The following is a 7,128-nucleotide window of genomic DNA, read 5'->3' as shown; positions in this document are numbered from 1 at the left end:
ACCACGTCCATAGCAACGCTTTGACAACAGCTATTTGATTGGCTGAGACACAAAATCTTTGTAACCGCCAAAAAGCTTTTTTTTTTTTTTTTAAAGCGACAGGCGCACATTTCGGTGAAACTGCACTAGAAGTTGGTGAACAACAGAGGGCGCCGCAAAGTCACTGCAACATATTCAAACTATGATCAGTGATTGGAGTTAGGTTTACAAAATACTTATTCTTCAGGAATTTATTTTGCTTATTTGAATAACTTTCTAGTGACATTAGATATAAATCCTCAAACACTGTTCTGATTTTACACATTAAGGTTATTAATTTATGTCAGAACCTAAATAATAATTACAAACGTCAGTTTGAAAGAACTGTTTTCTATTTCATACAAATTGATCTAAGAACAGTGCACATTGTTTAATGTATTATTGAAAGCTGTAAACATTCACCAAAAACTAGATTTATATATACAGCTGAAACCAGATACTTACACACATTCATTTTTAAATTTAAAATCAGTGTGTGAGAAAATGTAAGTACTTAAAAAAACATCAAATAAGAAGGCCTCCTTTCAATAATGAAAAATGGAAGTGATTTCTTGCCAACTTAAATTAGTTCAGTAGGTGAATCAGTTTGTTTCACAGAACAAAACAAATCATAGGCAACAAAAAACTAAATAAGATAACAAAAATGCTAGAATTCAAAGAGTAACTGAGAAAAGATAGTCAAAGGACCTTCAAAGGAAGAAGCCTCAAAATACTCCCAAGGAAACCATAATATAGGGATGAGAGGGTTCAATGATAAAACCAGAAGGACCAGCAGTCTATTTAATAATATCAACAAATCTTCTGGCATGCAAGAACATTTAGAGTTCATTCTGTCCCTCATGTTATGGTTAAAATTTTTGTTGATCATGATAAAAAAAAATCTGTCTGCTGTTCATTTTTAGAGATTTACTGTAAGCAGATTTACAACATAGAAAAACAAAATTCTGCTATGACTCTGCCTCCCATCAGACAGCAAACACAGTTTCACAATAACATTCTTAGAAAACCACTAATAATCCACTTCAGGGTTTGATACTCTTTTTTTTTCCCCAACAGGGAAGTCACAAGTCAGGAGAAAGAGTTCATTCACACACTCATCTAGTTTCCATTGATGCAAACAGAGACATTTTCAGTTTCATTGTGTATCCACTACTTTGGACTTTCATTTTCTGTGTGTCATAGTTTTACATAAATCTGAAACATCTTATCATGTGCACACATGAATACATAAATATATGTAAGCCTGTCTGTCTGTGAGTCAGACCTACAGTTAATACAAGATGTTTTAGTTCAGAACTAAAACACAAGAGTGATGTCCTTGAATTTAGGGAACTAAAATGTGAGGTTGTGGGACATAAAGTAAAAACTAATGCGCAATGAAGAGATAAATTATAACATTTTTGTATAAATAGAGCTCCAATTAATCCCACACGTGATTTAAAGGCAGTTTATAGTGCAAGGAGATCAAATTTCAGTTCAAATTACACAGAATCTCTATAATTGAGCGTTCAATAATTTCATTTTATACATTTCACACCAAATGCATGAACAGATTCAGACCCAAATACATAAAGTCCAGTTTAATCCAAACTATGATCCAGGTGATCATGTGAAACCAATTGATATGTTATCTGTCAATTGCCAAACTAATTGGGCCAAGTTGTTCAATTTCCAGCAATTCCCCATCCGGAGTAAGCATGTGAGAGCAGAGGAGAGGATCAACTGCCTTTTAACATAAAGCAAAGCTCAACATGATACAGGGATTCAGAGGACAGAAAAGTAGCAGCGCCAGTCCAAGATTACCTTTTATGAGAAATAAAATGAAGAAAAGCAGTAATAGCTCCAGGAATTTAGGAACGAGGTACTGCTAAACCCAGTAAACTATGCTTTCGTAGTTAAAAAAAAAAAGGGAAGCAAAATATCTATCAATGGTTTCATCTGGGAAAGAGACACAGTTAAACAAACGTATTGCGCAAGGAGTTATTTCACGTTGGAAAGAAAAAACAAAGAGAGTACAGAAAGTTAATGGCCGCAGTAGCAGGGAAAAGGAAATAACTTATCACAAAAATACTGACCCACATGTGTTTTTATAGAAAGGAAAATAAAGAATGTCCCCACATTCAACCACATCAATACCTCTGTCAATACTTCTGTGTAGAAAAGACTGTTAAACACAAAAGCACTGAGCCAGGACTACTTTCTTTGGAAAATAAGCTCTGTAAATAATTCATTCTACTAAGAAGTCACAATTTAAAAGAAATGTACTAAACTGGGAGTACTTTATAGAGGAAAGAAATACAAAGAGAGTATATGAAGACAGTGTAATGTTTTATTCTGGGAAAGAAACACAGCAAAGCACCAAACACGTTATACTTCCTATGAAAGAAATATAAAGAGAGAGTATACAGAGTCAATAGCTCCAATATTTCTGTCAACTGTCCCACACCAGGAAGAAAAACAGCTAAATAGAGCAAGGTGCATTTCCCATGGAATAGTAAAAGTAATTCACATATTTAGTGCCAGAAGTAGCTCTATCAAGGTTTGCTAGGGAAAACAACCACAACTTAACAAGGAAGTTTGGAGAACCTTTTAGTTTCTATTGAAAATATAAACAGGAGAATGCCCAACAAGTAGCACCATCAGTGCTTCTGTAACCCACAAGAAAGGTTACTTCAAATACCCTTAATGATAGTAGATGGCAGGTAAGTTAATTTACTTCAATGACTAATACCAACACTTCACAAGTATAAAGAAAGTTAGGGCCTGATCAGAAGATTCTAAATTCATGGGAGCCTAAGTGTGAGCAACAACAAAGGAGAGCACACAATGTCTGTAAGAAAGAGTAGAATTTAATATAGAGAATATTGTGGATCCACATTAACAAATATACAAAAATTGTGCAATTAAAAAAAATAAAATAAAATAAAATAAATAACCCAGTCTTTTCGATGTGTCTATAAATGTTCTTTCAATGTTTGTTTAGTCTTTTCAATGTGTCTATCAAATGTTCATTCAATGTCTCACGGGTAGTGACCAGTCGGGTCACCATCTTCCGGTTCACTCGGTCCTCTGGGCTGGGGCTCGCCATCCAAGTTCTGGAGAGGATGATCTTGGGGTCTCTGGGCACTGCAAGCCAAAAGTGCACCATAACCAAAAGAAAAAAAACCTGACCTGGAACAAGGCCAAAGTAAAGCATCTTAAAATACAGGATACTAATATCAATAAAGGTCAAGCTACAATTCAAAGACATCTTTCATCATTTCTCAAGTTTTTCCATGTACAACATACAACATGGACACATGGATGTACAACATACACATATTCCAGTTATCAGAGTTCAATATTACCAACACATCAGTAAAACTAAAGAAATTAGCTTATATGTGGTAAAAAAAAAAAAGAAAAGAAAGAAATATATTTCAATCTAAAAGTGCCAATAAAGTACATCTATAACACTATATTTAACATCAGAATGTGGATTAGAAGCTCACATTAGCTCTGACCCACTCAGAACAGAAAGTTCCTAAGTAATGCTAACAGAAAAGCAAATTACAGCACCATGAACCATGAATTAGCACCGTTGAAATATTAGAACATGTGCTAATAGAAAAATAAGTGCAATTACATAGAAAAAATACAACATACACAATAATAGTAATACAAAATCTTACAATACAATTTTATTTTTATTAAATTTGATCAGTTACTAGGTATTTTAGCCAATTTTCAGCGAATTTACTGAGCCAACTGCCGAGCGCGTGCGATCACTCACCGATGCTCCGATGTCACGACGCTACACAGGGGATTTTTCCGGGCTTCTGAATACTCATAAGGGAAGCTTTCTGAGATTTAATAAAAAACGGATTTACCATTTTGAATTATATATTTTGCGAAACTATTTTAACATTGTCTTTCTTACCGATTTCCAAGATTATTCATCGAATTTGACAAGATCTTCCCAGGCTATTAGGGGAAGCTACAGTCAGCTCTGAGTTCTCAAGCGTATCTAAAGCAATCTGAGCAAAATCTCAGCGCCAGCAGTTAAAGGGGCGGGACAATCAACCTTATTGGCTGATGTGAAATCAGACTGTGCAAGCTATTGGTTGTTTAATCCGTCGCTATAAGAAATCACTAAAGGCATATTTCACCGTTTTTAAAGATTTTTAGCACTTTTTATCTGTATTTATTAACATATTTATTAACGTATTTTTAATTTCATTACTTTTTAACTCTTATTGTCGAATAAGACATGAAATCTATTTATACTTTTTAATCTCATTGTAGAAGAAGACATTCAATCAACATCTATTCATTTTTTCCTTGTGTTTTTAACACTGGGTTACACTTTCATCTAGGAAAGGGATACAGCTACTTTCAATGAAAAGGACAGAAAAAGACGGAAAACAACATAACTTATAGTTAATGGAGAGTGGCTGGACAAAATAAAGTGGGTAAAGTGTACTATGCTGACAGTAAAGCTCTTCCACTCTGTAATATTTGCAGCGTTGGTGGATCAACACTTTATGTTTCTCACTCTTACAGGACAGGGAGTGCTTGTTGAACTGTTGACAGTAGTATCCCATCTTGTGGGTGGCTTTTATTTATTTACAACAAAACCCGTCCATCCATGATGGCTCTAATGACAGTGATGTGGGTGATGCTGTGTTGCAGCCATAATTTGAGGCCTGATCCCCCGCAGAGTGAATGGTGTAGGACAGAGACATCGAGCTGCTGCTCTGCATTCTGGTCACGACTCGGACGCACGCAGATCTGTCCTGACCGGTCTGCTATGATTAGCTGACCACGGTACTGTGGCGTTGCTCCCCATTATCATTAAACGGTGCCAGCCGTGAAGCCATACTCTCCTCCCTGCCTCTCTAATTACACCCCCACTGCTGGGCTCCAAGCAATTACACCAGGTCGCTTCATTGTTCATTAAGCACAGATAACAGACACATCAACAACAAAAACATTGAGTTACTCATTTTGTGCTCAAGAAATACCAGTTTATGGTGCAATGGTGTAAAATGGGAAAATTACTCTCATTATTTATGCTTATATTATTCCTTATGTCCAGAAGGAAAAGATTATCTGACCTGTTGCCAGGTCCACTGCTCATTTCCGTGCAGTTTAAGTTTTATTTTGTATAACTGTGAAGCAGATTGTCATCACTTGAGGATAAAAGGCCTAGTTGAAGTGACTTTCTAAAGGCTACATGAATTCATCCAGGATTAATAAGAAATGTTAAGCTGTTATAAGTCTACAAAACAAATACAAAACCTGCCTCTATGCTCTAGAAGAAAGCTATCCGAATTATAACTATGTCTGATTATTTTCATCCAACTAATGAAATATTCTATAGTTTAAAAATATTTATGATTTAATAGAACCAGGATGAATATTGAAAACAATTGTACTTCAGATAGAGGTAATCAGGTCAGGAATAATTGTTGTGAGGAGTTAAAACTGTGTTGTTCACTCTTAAAATTATATATGAATAAGGTAAGATAAGACTTTATTTCTCTATATATTTTATTATCTCTATATGATTTTGTCTATATACAAAATTATATATACCCCCAGAACTATATACACTAATATATAGTGTATATAGAGAGTATATACACTATAACATACAAAAAGTGTATGTTTCATAACTTAGAAAAACATACACTTTTTCTAAGTGTATGTTTGAGTAAAATGAACATTGTTTTTTTTATTCTATGAACTACTGACAACATGTCTCCAAAATAAAATAAATAAAAAATTTAGTTTATTTTATTTTTGCAGAAAATGGGAAATGGTCAAAATAAGCAAAAAGATGCAGTGCTTTCATACCTCAAATAATGCAAAGAAAACAAATTCATATTCATTTAGAAACAACAATACTAATGTTTTAACCCAGAAAGAGTTTAGAAATCAATAATGGTGGAATAACCAGGAGGTTTTCAATGGGGTTCAGTGCAGTGGCTCTTGTTCTGTTTTTATTTTTTATTTTTTTGACTTGTGTATGGCAAAGTAAAAATTTTACAGAAAATAAATACTCAATGAGTGGTCAGAAGATGGTTGCAATAGCCAATCAGGCTGACCTCACAGGACATAAGATGTGCAAACCTGGAGTGGCGTGTAGTCAAGTCCTGGAGATCACGATTGCTGGAGAGTGAGAGTCGAAGTGACAGGAAGGCAGGCAGAGCGAGGTGTTGACTGATGGTCAATTTATCGAAAACAGGCTGTAGACCTGAAGCATATGGAGAGGAGCTGCTCACAATTTCTAAGAATACAGAGGAGGATTTTGGTTCCAGTTTATTATCACTCTGATTAGGGTAAAACCAGGAGAATAATGCAACAGAGAAGCAAGAAAACACAAAAAAGGACATTAAATGAGAGAGGCACAGCCATGATCATTGAGGATATTTTAGAAAAGCGTAGCAAAAACCAACATAGCCCGACTACAAACAAATATGACAAACAGTTATTCAAAGTCTGCAGAAGGTATTTGCTAGAAATGAGCTTACAATACATAAAAATGGCCTCTGTATCGACAAGATATGTGTTAGATTGGAAATAGTATGGTCAATAAACAGGCACTAATGAGAAAACCTGTATGTAATAGGATGAAATAAAACAAGCTTAGAAAGCTCCAGTGAATCCTATTGCATGACAACCTTGTGAAGATGAAAGCAGTTAAATAAAATTCTCAGTTTCACTCAAACCTTTCAGTAGCAGCAACCTTTAACGCTTAAAGTCCAACAATCAAAGACATGATGTGATTCTGAAACAAAACCTCACTTCAGGTTAGCTTCTGAGCAATGAAATGAGGCCAAAAAAACCCAAATAATATTTTATATGATGTATTGCTTGATAGAAATCTTTCAGAAAAAAAACAGACGGCTCACTCTTCTGTTTGCTTTATGTAGCATTCTTTATCACAGCGATCCTGAGCTCCTGAAATGCAAAAGTCAAGTGTTGATCCTATTAAAGTTTTCCCAAATGCCCATAAAGATAAAGCAAAGAACATTTAAAAATAATAATAATTAATAATAATAATAATAGCTGATAATACTTTATTGATCCCCAACTGGAGGGCGG

At 34.8% G+C, this 7,128-nt stretch overlaps 1 long non-coding RNA gene across 1 annotated transcript; it reads right to left on the bottom strand.

The window, feature by feature from the left end:
• Positions 1–2,908: 2,908 nt before the first annotated feature.
• On the bottom strand, positions 2,909–6,146 carry LOC116710675 (uncharacterized). The gene is made up of 3 exons (XR_004337114.1): positions 6,134–6,146; positions 5,241–5,243; positions 2,909–3,235 (listed from the first exon to the last, which is right to left on the bottom strand). It is a non-coding gene; the product is annotated as an uncharacterized LOC116710675 (long non-coding RNA).
• Between the last annotated feature and the right edge of the window lie 982 nt (positions 6,147–7,128).

The sequence above is a fragment of the Xiphophorus hellerii genome, chromosome 20 (genome assembly GCF_003331165.1).
Source record: "Xiphophorus hellerii strain 12219 chromosome 20, Xiphophorus_hellerii-4.1, whole genome shotgun sequence".
NCBI classification, from domain to species: domain Eukaryota; kingdom Metazoa; phylum Chordata; class Actinopteri; order Cyprinodontiformes; family Poeciliidae; genus Xiphophorus; species Xiphophorus hellerii.
This window is presented reverse-complemented; position numbering and strand designations above follow the sequence as displayed.